This window comes from Pongo abelii, chromosome 1 (assembly GCF_028885655.2).
Source record: "Pongo abelii isolate AG06213 chromosome 1, NHGRI_mPonAbe1-v2.0_pri, whole genome shotgun sequence".
Taxonomy (NCBI): domain Eukaryota; kingdom Metazoa; phylum Chordata; class Mammalia; order Primates; family Hominidae; genus Pongo; species Pongo abelii.
Window position 1 is genome coordinate 176973180 of NC_071985.2, and position 13877 is coordinate 176987056.

Sequence of the window (13877 nt, forward strand, 5' to 3'; positions counted from 1 at the left end):
TTTGTAGAGATGGAGTTTTGCCATGTTGCTTAGGCTTGCTAATTTCTTAAACCAATTCAACTGTCAATATCATTTGTAGGATGGTTATATATAATTGTTTTTAAATTAGCCACATAGAAAATAATAAGTACTTCTATTCCATAGTGTGGTTTGGCCACTCCGAAAAAGTCAATTTTAAGAAATATTACCAGGAACGTCACTGGTGAGTAAACTATCTTTGATTATTCTTAAAAAGGTAGCAGACAAAATCACACAAAAATCTCTTACAGAATGTGTTATTTAATAAGATTTATTTCTGTCTGAATTCATTTGTTTGTATTGCCTTGAGTTTTAAAGAATTTTAATTTAATAAAGTAAAAACGAACCAAAATGATAATATTATATAAAATTTCCCAAATTTCACTAAATTCTCATCCCACAAATCACCCCATTTTATTTCCTGTTGTTAGTGTCACTGAGAATTCTTCTCAAAGTAACCATGACTATTTGTATTTTCTATGGCTAAATCGGGCAGCAGGAGGGAGAGGGAGATGGTTTGTCTAAAAGCTTTCTACAAAAATGTGCTCCAGCTTTAACAAGCATAGGAGTTCTCATTGGAGAGTGGTCAGCTGCATTTGAAAAAGTAACTCCTTTGTAATTTTTTTGTTAATTTTGTCAGAAAAGTTGATTTTCTTTCCATTCGTTAATTTATTCCAACTTTTTATGCTTAAAATATTTATTGAGCACCTACTATGGGCCTCTATAATACATGGTATGCATTTTACACCATATTGTATATGATATTGTATTTGCTGATACGGTATAAAGAAAAATAAGTCATCATTGACTGAATTCAAGGCACTTGCATTCTATGGGGAGAATAAATTTGAACACAGCAAATCAACACAATATTAATTTACTTTAACACATTACTGTTAGGGTTACTTTGAAAAATGATGTTAGAGCAGAAAGAACAAAATCTGAATTTTGATGAGAGTAGGGAAATGTCCTAATTTAAAGATTCATACCTATATCATTCATTCTTTCATTTCAACCCCCCAGTTAATTAGCAGCATGGATTATGTGTTAGGTTTTACCCTTCTCCTTCAACCTCCATCTTCTTTTCTTGCAGCTCTCTTGGGTATTTCTGAAAAACAGAAAATGCACTTAACCAAAAGATTGTGCTACTAAGTTTAATTAATTTGAAACACTTTTGTTTTTATGTTTGTCCCGTAGAGCTGGCAAAGTCTTCTTTATGAATGTCATGAAATCTCAGATTTAGCTGGAGTCCTCCACCTGATATTTGGAGATGACACTGAGGAGCATATTTCCATCAGTTTTTATCTATGCACAGTGATTCTCCTGACAGAGATCAAGCCCATCGTTTCTGGTGCTTCATCTTCTGTTTTTAAGGAATCCACTTTCTCTATCAGTAGCTGCTGGTCTGCCTTTTAGTGCCTGAGTGTGACTGAAATTCTCAGATTTCATACTGTGAGACTTTCCCTTACTTAACCAGGAGAGAAAAGTTTATTTCTTTAAGCTCTCAGTTTTCATTGTTCTTTCTTTCTCTTGGATTTCTCCCAGTTTCTTCCTTTACTGCCAGACATAGGGTTATTACTTGCCTCCAGTGGAGGCATTTCTCACCCCAATCTGCTGATTTATTGTCCCTTCAATTTTTTTCCATAGCACATTCGATAAAATTAATAATTGCAATCAATCAGGCTCAGGCTATGTGCCAGGAATTGGCCAGTTGTTTTTATAGACAATATATTTAATCCTAACAATGATCCTGCAAAGTAGCATATTATTACCTATGTCTAATGGTAAGAAAGCTGAGACTCAGAGAGGTTAGGTAACTTGTTACAAAGTGAGCAAACAGATAACCAAGACTGGAACCCAGATCTCTTGACTCCAAATGTTAGATTTTTCCCAGTCTACCATTTTGCTTTGTCTTGAAGCATAGTGCCAGGAACTTGTTAGGTATTTAATAGGTGTTTGTCAAATTAATGTATAACTACATATGTGGAATCTCCTATATACCTTTTTTCTATAGTGAAATTCTAAAAGTATCTGTAATTGGTAGCTGGTAATGGTCTTGCTCACTAGCTATAAACAGCTAGAAACAATGAGTAATATATATGATACATCTGTTTTCACACATTGGATGATACAGGATCATGTTCCACGAGAGAAGGTAAACAAATGGGGTGAGCCCTATAATCAACTCAATTTTCAGTCTAGGAGCACTTTCTGGAATGTGGCATAGGGAGGGGAAACCCAAGCAAAGCTTGAAAGTTTCACTGAGTTGAGAAAACAAAGAGAGGAGTTTGGGAAGGCCTAAGTGACTTGAACTGCAAGGTAGAGTATCAGAGAAAAGGGAGATAAGCCCAGAAAGAGATCCAGAAATATACATAGGAGTCCCTGTGAGCCTTTGGCTGGATATTATCCGGTGCATGCATAGAATGGGACTCTCTGAGGTCAAGTGAAGAACAAGTATCTGGCAAAGAATTCCTAATGAGGGAGTGTAAGCCAAATAATTCCTAGAGCCAACAAAGGGCTGGGAGTTCTGACCAATCAGAATACAGAAATCTTGTTGACCCTCTAGGGCATTCTGCAGAGATTCAAGAAGGTTCATGCCATGGTAGCAGAGTAAAGGACAGTCTAAATCTAGACTTACTCTAACAAGGTTTAAAAACAATATGTGAAAGCAAAAGCTGATTCACAAGCAACTTAAATGTTGAACAAAACAAGCTGTCACATTCTTTAAAGGAAGACAGCAAAATCTAGATATTTAATAATGTAAAACTTACAATGTCCAGCATCCAATAAAAAATACTAGATATGCAAAGAAACAGAAAAATGTCACCCATATCTGGAATAATAATCAGTCAGTAGAAATGAATCCAAAAGTTATAGAGATGATGTAATTAGATGACAAGAACTCTAAAATTGCTATTATAAATATTTCGAAGTATCTAAAGAATAATATAAACACAATGAGTCAAGAAATAACCAAATGGAAATTCTAGAGATGAAAAATGAAGTATCTGAAATACAATATTCATCTGATGGACTTAACAACAGAACAAAAGATTAGCAAACTTGCAACTAACCAACTGAAGACATGTAGATAAAAGAGGCATAAGACAAAAAATAAACAGAGCCTCAATTACCTTGAGAAAATATGAAATAGTATAATATGTATATAATTAGAGACCCAGAAAAAGGAGGGAAGAAAAATTATTTAAGAAATAATTGCCATTTTTTTCCCCAAGGATCTCAACAGGACAAACACAAAGAAAATATCAAGGTGCATCATAGACAAATTATTGAAAATCAGCAATAAGGAGAAAACCTTAAAAACAGCAAGATAAAAAGATGCATTATGTGTAAAATTAAAAAAGAAAACAATGATTGCTGAGTTCTCATCATACCAATGCACAAAAGACAACAGAACAATATCTTTAATGTGTGAAAAGTAAGAAAAAAATGTCAAACTAAATTTTACATTCAGGAAAAATATTCTTTGAAAATAGAAGACAATGAGATTTCTGATTTGTGGTTATCACTCCATTCTCATAATAAGAAAAAATCTGAAAAAACTGGAAATCCACAACTCTTCTTAAAATTGAGGTAACAGGGCAAGCCACTACCTTGAATCTTAGAGACAGGAGGATACAAAGAATTCAGCTTAAAGAAAGAAGGAAGCCTTGGAGGAGAAGCCTGGTGCTGGAGCCTGTACCACTTTCCACAACATCAACTGTGCTACTGTATAATAACGGGGCATTATAGCCAAAAGAACTGTAAGCCTCAGACCCTATTTAAGGAAGAGTCTCCAGGGAAATCTAAAAATAACAGGGAAGACTAAAACAAGGACACCCAGAGAAAATGTTAGCCTCTGATATGTACAGCTATAGCAACTGGCAAACACAATGTAACTCCTAGCCAGATCAACATTAAACCTCACACAAAAGGTCTATTTACTTCATTTCCTTCTAATTGATACATCCTCTCAGGCTGTCAACAAGAAACTAAAGATGTGAAAATGCAAAAACTCTGTCTGAAGAGAGAAAGCATGCATTAGACTCAGACTGGCAGAAATTTTGAATGATCAAACCAGATATTTAAAATAACTATGATTAAAATGCTAGCAGAATGGAAAAAGTAAACAACCTGCACAAATGGAAGGCAAAACAAAGACATTTTCAAATAAGCAAAAGGTGATAGAATGTGTCATCCACAGACCTGCACTATAAAAAACAGTAGAAGAAGTTCTTCAGTATGAAAATGAATGATACAAGATGGAAACTGAGATCTACAAAATGAAACATCATTGGAAATAGTAAATACATGGGTAAGTATAAAACATTTTTTTCTCATTTAAAAAGAGTATCTTTAAGGGCAAATTAATTATTTAAATAAAAATAATAACTGCATTGTACAGTTAATAACATATGCAGAGGTGAAATATATGATGAGGATCACAAACTAAGGCAGGCAGAAATGATAGTTTACTCTTTTAAGTTTCTTACATTATATATTATTTGATATTTGATGAATATTATTTGATGGTAGTCTGTGTTAAAAGAGGCATACTGTAAATCCTAACGAAACTACAAAATAAATAAAACTAAATGTTATTGTTAATAAACCACTAGAAAAGATAAAATGTAACACAGATCCTGCATAATTCATCCAAACAAAATCAGAAAAAGTAGAAAAAAGAAACCACAAAACCAGGTGGGATAAACGGAAAACTAACAAGATAGTAGATGGAAACAAAACTTATTGGTAAAATGGTAAAAATATATCCGTATTCTAAAAGAAAATAACCTAAGTGAAATTGCCAACATTTTATAAAACCATTTATTCACTGAACATCAAAAATGGAGAGCTCTTATCCAAGTCTAAATTGATTTAAATTGAGGATGCTGTCCATCATAGTCTTCTCATTTTCCAGGGTTAGTTCTGGATGGTACTGCTGCCTCCAAGCAGCATCAAGATTTAGGAGGGCTAACAGTGATCGGACATAACAATAGGTGAGCTTTGGGTCTCTTTACTGGAGTACTGGCCAAGGGCAAAGGAATGTAGATAAATATTAACTATGTAATAAATGATCCATTATAGAAACAAAAACCAAAGCAGCTATATCCATGTTCTATCTTGCATTTTATGTATATATGTGTGTGTATATATATATAATATAAACAAATTATTTTTTTCTTTTTCCCTTACTCTTAATATTTTATATGAGCAGTGTTGGTGGTAGTTGCCTTTTTAATTTAGTTTTTTTAGGTCATAGAATATCTAGGTAGAATTGTGAATCATGGAAGTGGTGGCTGACAGGGCTTTATGCTTCTCAGTTTTTGAAAATGATGAGAGAATTTTTGTATGAGGAAGAGGTACATCACGTTGTGCAGGGCCATGATTCTGTTATCAATGGAAGTTAAATATGGCTAAAAGGGTGAGAAAGAATCTGAGTAACTAAAGGGCTAGACTGCACCAACTGCTGACTGCTGTCAGCTCCTTTCCAAGTTTTCCATGCTCTGTTCTGTATCACAGGGGCTAGGCTTCTGCAAACTACACTTCCCAGACTTCCTTGATGGTGGGCTTCCCTTTCTATTTCACCGGTGGGAGGTAACAGCAGCAGATTGCAAAGCAGAGCTAGAATTGGGGCAGGGAGACAGATAGAGAGGAAGGTCATTGCTCTTCTCTTTATGCTTTTGCTGTTGCCACTGGCAGAACTGAGTGGTATGTACTCCAGCCACCTTCAGTAGATCTGGCCGCAGTAGATCTGGTGGGTGATTGCTAGTGATGGCCAGAGGTCATGGGCTTCAGTGATATCAGTAAGTCGGGCAGTTGTGATTACAGCAGCATAAGCAGTAGCTGCTGTATGACCCCGCAGCAGCAGAGTTGGCAGTTAGCATTCCTAGGCTCTGCTAACACCACGGCTCTGCTAACACCAGCCCTACGGGTGGTAGCAGCTTCCTGAAGTTACTAATCTCTGGGATTATTTACAACCCCCTTTTGGCTTCCTTTGCTTTCAAATGCTTTTGGAACCAAGTGCCTGCATCAAATCCTCCCTCTCAACCCTTGTTTGAAATAACTAGTGTAGTTTTCATTTTCCTGATCAGACTCTCCCTGATTTAGGGGACAGGAGAGATTTAAGCAAATATAAGCTCCTTCTAAAGGGTTTCCTAATATCTCCACTGCAGGATAGGCCAACTCGTGAGGTACTTACCACACCCCTGTCTCTTTGGGCATGTCAGGTCCAGCTACCCCCAACTCTCAGGTCTTTGAGTATGTTCAAACAGACAACACGTGCCTAGGATTCAAATTGAAGCTGGGACATGTTCAGTAGGTATTAAGGTGGTTTATATTAACCTTAAATGTCCCTTTTAGTTGTAATATTTTCGAATAGTGGTTTCCATCCTGTGGATCATTGTGGGATGTTAGAGATTTTTTTTGGAAGGGATTCATAAATCCATGTGGGCACAAGAATTTGTATACTGGAAAAAACGTAGTTTCTCGAAATATTATCTTTTGTAAAACAAGTGTATGAATATAGTTTTAGGATTAGTAAAATATAAATTTATGAAATACAAATTTATGTATATAAATGAATACACAGCTGTTTTTGGTAATTGCAATTTGAAAAATCAACATAGACTAATAATATTATTTTTTCTTCTTGTGATGGGGGTAAATACAAAAATTATTTTATTTTTAAAAAGAAGCACTTTTACCTGAAAGGGTTGTAAACCATTATACTAGAGCTCTGACTTTCAAATATGGCATAGTTTCAAATTCAAGTGACTCATTTTAAAAGTTCTAAAGCCTGCAGTGTTTGGAGGACAATTTTCTGGAACCAATCTTTGCTTAACAAGAGTTTACTTTTTTAAACTATGATATTACTAAGTAACTCGGATTTAATATACTTAGGTCATTTAGGAATTCCATCACAAACGGGCTTTTATTGGCAAGATAATTAATTTTATGGACATGCATAGTTTTTGTTTCCTCCTTAACAGAAAATTTTAATTATATCTTAAGAATCCAGGGAGCAAATTTTGAGAATAGCAGTAAAATACGACTTTAAGGTGAGCTTAAGTTATAGTCCCTGGTTTTCTTCCAGCTGTCAACACAAGTGCTGCCATTTTAGGATGTTAGATTAACTAACATGATTACTTCTGCCATAAAAATTACTAGTGACAATGCATCGTGGTTGAAAGAAGGGAACCTAACATTTATTGGTGGCCTCCTAAGAGCAGGATGCCAAACCAGGTTATATATATGAAACTTAACAGAAGCTCCAAAATTGCAATAATTTGTCCAGGAACATGTAGTTAATAGCTAGCCAAGGCAGAATTTAAATAGATATTTGTTTGGTTAAGAGCTAGATTTGAAACCAAATGCCTGGGTTTGACCTCAATTCCTCCAATAATGATCTATATGACCTTGGTCTAGTCATTACCTCTAGCTTCAGCTTCCTTATCTGTAAAATGGGAACAGTTACACTGCCTCTATCATAGGGTGGTTTCAGAATTCAATGTGACGGCCAGGCGCGGTGGCTCACACCTGTAATCCCAGCACTTTGGGAGGCCGAGGCGGGAGGATCACAAGGTCAGGAGATCGAGACCATCCTGGCTAACATGGTGAAACCCCGTCTCTACTAAAAATACAAAAAATTAGCCAGGCGTGGTGGCTGGCGCCCGCAGTCCCAGCTACTCTGGGGGCTGAGACAGGAGAATGGCATGAACCCGGGAGGCAGAGCTTGCAGTGAGCCCAGATTGCGCCACTGCACTCCAGCCTGGGCGACAGAGTGAGACTCCGTCTCAAAAACAAAAACACAGAATTCAGTGTGACAATGCACATTAGGCACAAAGCATATTGACTGACACATAGTAACTACTCTAAATGTTAGCTCTTACTATTTTTATAATGCTCCCATTTTCCTTAAAATTAGAGTTAGTAAAATTGATGTTTAGACCTAAGTCTATCACTAACAACTAAAGTTGTGTGAGTTTCAAAAAGTCACTTTAACCTCTAAACTTCAGTTTTTTAATCTGTAAAATGGAGATAATTAATAATTATTTTCCAGCCTCTTTTGAAGGATATTATACAAGAATTAAATGAGATTAAGGAGGCAAAAAAATAAAATGCTTTGTGCACAATTGTGAGTTTATAAATATATAAATATACATTATACTAAATATATAGTTGTTTTTGAGAGGTTCACCTTGGCTTAGAGTTTATCTGATTTAAGAATAAGGTGTTGCCTCATTTAAGGTTTTGATTTATTTACATATTTTCATATGTAATTTTAAATGTCTTCAGGAAAGGGTGTGCATGCTCTGTTTGAAACCCATTGCCGGTTTCAATATTTCTTCCTCTTCCCAGAGAAAGGCTCAATTTAGCAGCAGAGCAAACTGGACGTTTTCTCACCATTTGTTTCACCAGAGAAAGGAAGGGACAGCAACTTGGAGTCTGGAGCTGACGCAGAGGATGTTTCTTGATATCTTCAAATTGAACCTGTCTCACTTGACAGATTTATGCTGCCAGAGTGGTTCTTCTAGTAAGAAGCCCCTTGTCATCAGACACTGCATTTCACTTGGTGATTTTCCAGACTCCTCAAATCTTTTATGGAAAGAGGTAGATCATGGATATAAATATAAAAAATAAAAATAGCAACTTGCCTTTCAATTGAGTACAACAATTTATTCAGCATAGTAAAAATGAATTAAATTTGTGGAAGTTATCCCATTAGATTATCTTTTAAATGATTAATATAAAGCCAGAAGATGTACTTCAATTCCAAAGGCATAACCTGTTAATCTCAAAATTCTACAATTTCTCTTTATCTCTCCTTTTTTCTTGACCCCTTGGGTTCATTCACCGTCCTTGCTTTTCCAGGCTGCTGCCATTCTTCTAAATACACTTTCTCTAGTCTTCTAGCACCTTCACATTCCAGTGTCCACCTTGTTGCCTTGTTGCCAGAGAGACCTTTTTCAGATACACATCTGAGTATGTTATTCTCTTTCAATTTCTCCCCATTACCGTCAACCACAAAGTGCACACCTTTTGCATAACAGTGCTCACAAGAAATACTAGCTTCCTACATCCTTTCATTGCCTAACCTGGCTCTTAAAGCCTCCACAGTCTGTTTTCCATCTGCTCTTATATTTTTATTTTCTTCTGCCCTTTTCCACTTTACAAGTTCCCAGCTATCCAGGACATCTTTATGTTCCCCAAGGATGAGTTAAACGTTCATATTTCCATGCCTTTTTTCATTTTTTTCCTATCTCTTCCCGGACTAGAAAGTTTGTATTCATCTTTTTAGAATCAGCCACCTTGTGCTGCATCCTTTGTGAAGACTTATTTGCCAGTCCCTGACAACCCCCCTTTCCCGCCTGTAGATTCAGCTCCCCTACCTCTGCGCTTTCATAGCATCTAGTATTTACACATCTCTAAGAGTACACTTGGATATTAGCCTGTAGCATTTGCGCACATGGCTGTCTCTCTCAATGGACTGTGAGCTCCTTGAGGGTAGAGACTGCCTGTCTTATTTTATTTTTTGAGTCATTAGTGACAAATATAGTGCCTGGTACATGGTGCTAGTAGACTGTAATGGCTCAACAGTTAAACTACAGATTCAAAAAGACCTGAGTGGGAAGTCCAATGTTAGTACTTACCAGCTAAGTAATATTGGGAAAGTCACCTGATTCCTCTTGATTTTAACTTTTTTCATCTGTAAAATGCAGACAATAACAAAATACCTATCTTATAAGGCTGTTGCAAAAATTAAATGAGTTAGTATGTGTAGACCTTTCCTTTTTTTTTTTTTTTTTTTTAGACGGAGTCTCGCTCTGTTGCCCAGGCCGGAGTGCAGGGGCGCGATCTTGGCTCACTGCAGGCTCCGCGCCCCGGGTTCATGCCATTCTCCGGCCTCAGCCTCTCGAGTAGCTGGGACTACAGGTGCCCGCCACCTCGCCTGGCTAATTTTTTTTTGTATTTTTAGTACAGACGGGGTTTCTAGGCTGGTCTCGATCTCCTGACCTCGTGATCCTCCCGCCTCGGCCTCCCAAAGTGCCGGGATTACAAGCGTGAGCCACTGCACCCAGCCCTGGTATGTGTAGAACCTTCAAAGCAATGTCTGGCATAGTAACTCTGTACTTTGTATTGGCTTTTGTTTATTATTATTATTATTGTTGTTGTTATCTCTTACAATTGTTGGGAAGATTACATAAGATTGCTCATACATGGGAAATGTTTAGCATGGCAACTGGCTTGGAGTACATGTTCAATATAGTTTAGATGTTTTAATCATTATTTTATTATTAAGAATTGTTGAAGAGATGATCTTCCTGTTTTCTTGTCTGTTGCCCTTTAGACACCATCTCTGGAAGTTCCACTAACTTCAAAACTCACTACATCCAAAATTTATCTCACAATATTCCCCTAAAACCTGTTCATGTAAAAATGCTCGGCAGAGCAGCTACATAAATATTTTCTTCCTCTCGTCCTGTCCCCTTCCCTCTCTTCTTCCTCCTTCTCCATCCCTTTCTGCTTTTCTCCCTAATTATCCCATCACCTTTATCTTGGTGTTCTAAAATTACTTTAATCTCTTGCCTCTCCTTCCCCTCAACACAATATTTCACTGATTCCCATGATATTTTTGAAAGGTGTCTGGGTTGCATGTATTTCTGTGTCATTCTTATGGCCCTTTCTTTGCAGAGTTTCACCTGCCACCTGGATCGTTTCCTATTTTTCTGCAGCCACTTCAGGGCGGGGACCCAGTATCACGAAGCTGCAAGGTAAAAAGGATCAAACCTTAACTGCCTGCATGTGCTCACAGGAACATAACTGAGTGAGGCTCACCAGCAACCAGGAAGTGAGCTGAGCCTAACATAGGGGAGAGATCCTGTCTCATCTGCAGAGAAGAGCTGCTATATAGGAAAGTATCTGCTCATTGCTGCCGTGTGGGAATGCTGGTATTGCTGGACTTTCTGATATTTTAGGAGAAACTGCTGATCTGTACATGAAGTCTGATATATAAATGATGATACTATATTTATATATCTATGGATAAATAAATAATGTCAACTGGTTCCAGAAAACAACAACAACAACAACAACAACAACAAACCACTGTGTGGGCTAAACAAGCCTGCTGATTAGATTTGGCACATTGACAGAGAGGTTAAGGTGCCTAAGTGCCTGAAAAACTTTTGTGTTTTTGTTTATGAGAACAACTTCAGCAAAGTTTCAAGATACAGAATCAATTTACAGAAATCAGTAGCATTTCTATACATCAACAACATCCAAGATGAAACCCAAATCAAGAATGAGGTCCCATTCACAACAGTCTCACACACACAAAATACCTAGGAATACAGCTAGCCAAGAAGGTGAAAGATCTCTACAACAAGGTTATAAATCACTTCTCAAAGAAATCAGAGATGACATAAACAAATGGAAAAATATTACATGCTCATAGATAGTAAGAATAAATATTGTTAAAATGTCCATATTGCCCAAAGCAATTTATAGATTCAGTGCTATTCCTAGCAAACTACCAGTGACATTTTTCACAGAATTAGAAAAAAAAAAACTATTCAAAAATCCTATGGAACCAAAAAAAAAAAAAAAGAGCCTGAATAGTGAAAAATATGTTAAGCAAAAAGAACAAAACTGAAGGCATCACATTACCTGACTTTAAACAATATTACAGAGTTACAGTAACCAAAACATCATAGTACTGGTACAAAAACAGACACATGGACCAATGCAACAGAATAGAGAGCCTAGATATAAAGCCACACACCCACAATCATCTGATCTTTGACATCTACAAAAACAAGCAATCGGAAAAGACATCCTGTTGAACAAATGGTGCTGAGATAACTGACTAGCCATATGCAGAATATTGAAACTGGACCCCCGCCCCCCCCTTTTTTTTTTTTAACCGTATACAAAAACCAACTCAAGATGGATTAAAGACTTAAATTTAAAACCTAAAACTATAAAAAACCTAGAAGAAATCCTAGGAAAAACTGTTATGGACATAGGTCCTGGCAAAGATTTCATGACAAAGATGCCAAAAGCAATTGCAACAAAAAGAAAAATTGACAAATGGGACCTAATTAAATTAATGAGCTTCTGTACAGCAAAAGAAACAATCAACAGAGTAAAGAACAACCTACAGAATGGGAGGAAATATTTTCAAACTGCATCTGACAAAGTTCTAATATCTAGAATCTATAAGGAACCTAAACAAGATAACAAGCAGAAAACAAACAATCCCATTAAAAATTGGGCAAAGGACATGAATAGATGCTTTTCAAAAGAAGACATACACACAGCCAATAAAAATGAAAAATGCTCAACATCACTAATTATTAACGAAATCCAAATCAAAACCAAAATGAAATATCATCACACACCAAACAGAATGGCTAATATTAAAAGGTTAAAAAATAACAGATGCTGGTGAGGCTGTGGAGAAAATAAAACACTTACACATTCTTGGTGGGAATGTAAGTTAGCTCAGCCATTTTAGAAAGCAGTTCGGCAATTTCTCAGATAACTTAAAATAGAACTACCATTTGACCCAGCAGTCCCATTATTGGGTATATACCCAAAGCAATGTAAATCTTCTACCATAAAGTCACATGCATGCATATGTTCATCACAGCACTATTCACAATAGCAAAAACATGGACTCAAATGCTCTTCAACAGTAGACTGGATGAAGAAAATATGGTACATATACACCATGAAATACTACACAGCTATAAAAAGAACAAGACCATGTCCTTTGCAGGGACATGGATGGAGCTGGAGGTCATTATCCTAAGCAAACTAATGCAGGAACAGAAAACTAAATACTGCATGTTCTCACTTACAAGTGAGAACTAAACACTGAGTACACATGAACACAGAGAAGGAAACAACAGACTTTGGGACCTACTTGAAGGTAGAGGGTGGGACCAGGGTTAGGATTGAAAAACTACCTACTGAGTACTATGTTTAACACCTGGGTGATGAAATAATCTGTATAACAAACCTCCATGATATGCAATTTACTTATATAATAAACCTGCACATGTTCCCCTGAGTCTAAAATAAAAGTTAAAAAAAAAAGAATCAAGATTTTAGAAAATAAAATGTTTGATGATGGCCTAATAGGAACAGCTCCGGTCTACAGCTCCCAGCATGAGTGACACAGAAGATGGGTGATTTCTGCATTTCCATCTGAGGTACTGGGTTCATCTCACTAGGGAGTGCCAAACAGTGGGTGCAGGACAGTGGGTGCAGCGCACCGTGCATGAGCCGAAGCAGGACGAGGCATTGCCTCACTTGGGAAGTGCAAGGGGTCAGGGAGTTCCCTTTCCTAGTCAAAGAAAGCGGTGACAGACGGCACCTGGAAAATCGGGTCACTCCCACCGTAATATTGTGCTTTTCCGACGGGCTTAAAAAAAGGCGCACCAGGAGATTATATCCTGCACCTGGCTCGGAGGGTCCTATGCCCACGGAGTCTCGCTGATTGCTAGCACAGCAGTCTGAGATCAAACAGCAAGGCAGCAGCGAGGCTGGGGGAGGGGTGCCCGCCATTGCCCAGGCTTACTTAGGTAAATAAAGCAGTCGGGAAGCTCGAACTGGGTGGAGCCCACCACAGCTCAAGGAGGCCTGCCTGCCTCTGTAGGCTCCACCTCTGGGGGCAGGGCACAGACAAACAAAAAGACAGCAGTAACCTCTGCAGACTTAAATGTCCATGTCTGACAGCTTTGAAGAGAGCAGTGGTTCTCCCAGCACGCAGCTGGAGATCTGAGAATGGGCAGACTGCCTCCTCAAGTGGGTCCTTGACCCCTGACCCCTGAGCAGCCTAACTGGGAGGT

General features: G+C 37.5%; 1 long non-coding RNA gene across 2 annotated transcripts in view; it reads left to right on the plus strand.

Moving 5' to 3' along the window:
• The first annotated feature begins 2527 nt into the window (after positions 1-2527).
• LOC134760893 (uncharacterized) overlaps positions 2528-13877 on the plus strand; it is a 39862-nt gene continuing 28512 nt past the window's right edge. Inside the window, exons 1-2 of one of the 2 annotated variants that reach the window (XR_010138947.1) lie at positions 2528-4333; positions 8440-8631. This is a non-coding gene — a long non-coding RNA (uncharacterized LOC134760893). The remainder of the gene's footprint in view (positions 4334-8439; positions 8632-13877) is intronic. The other variant, XR_010138946.1, reaches the window with a different exon arrangement.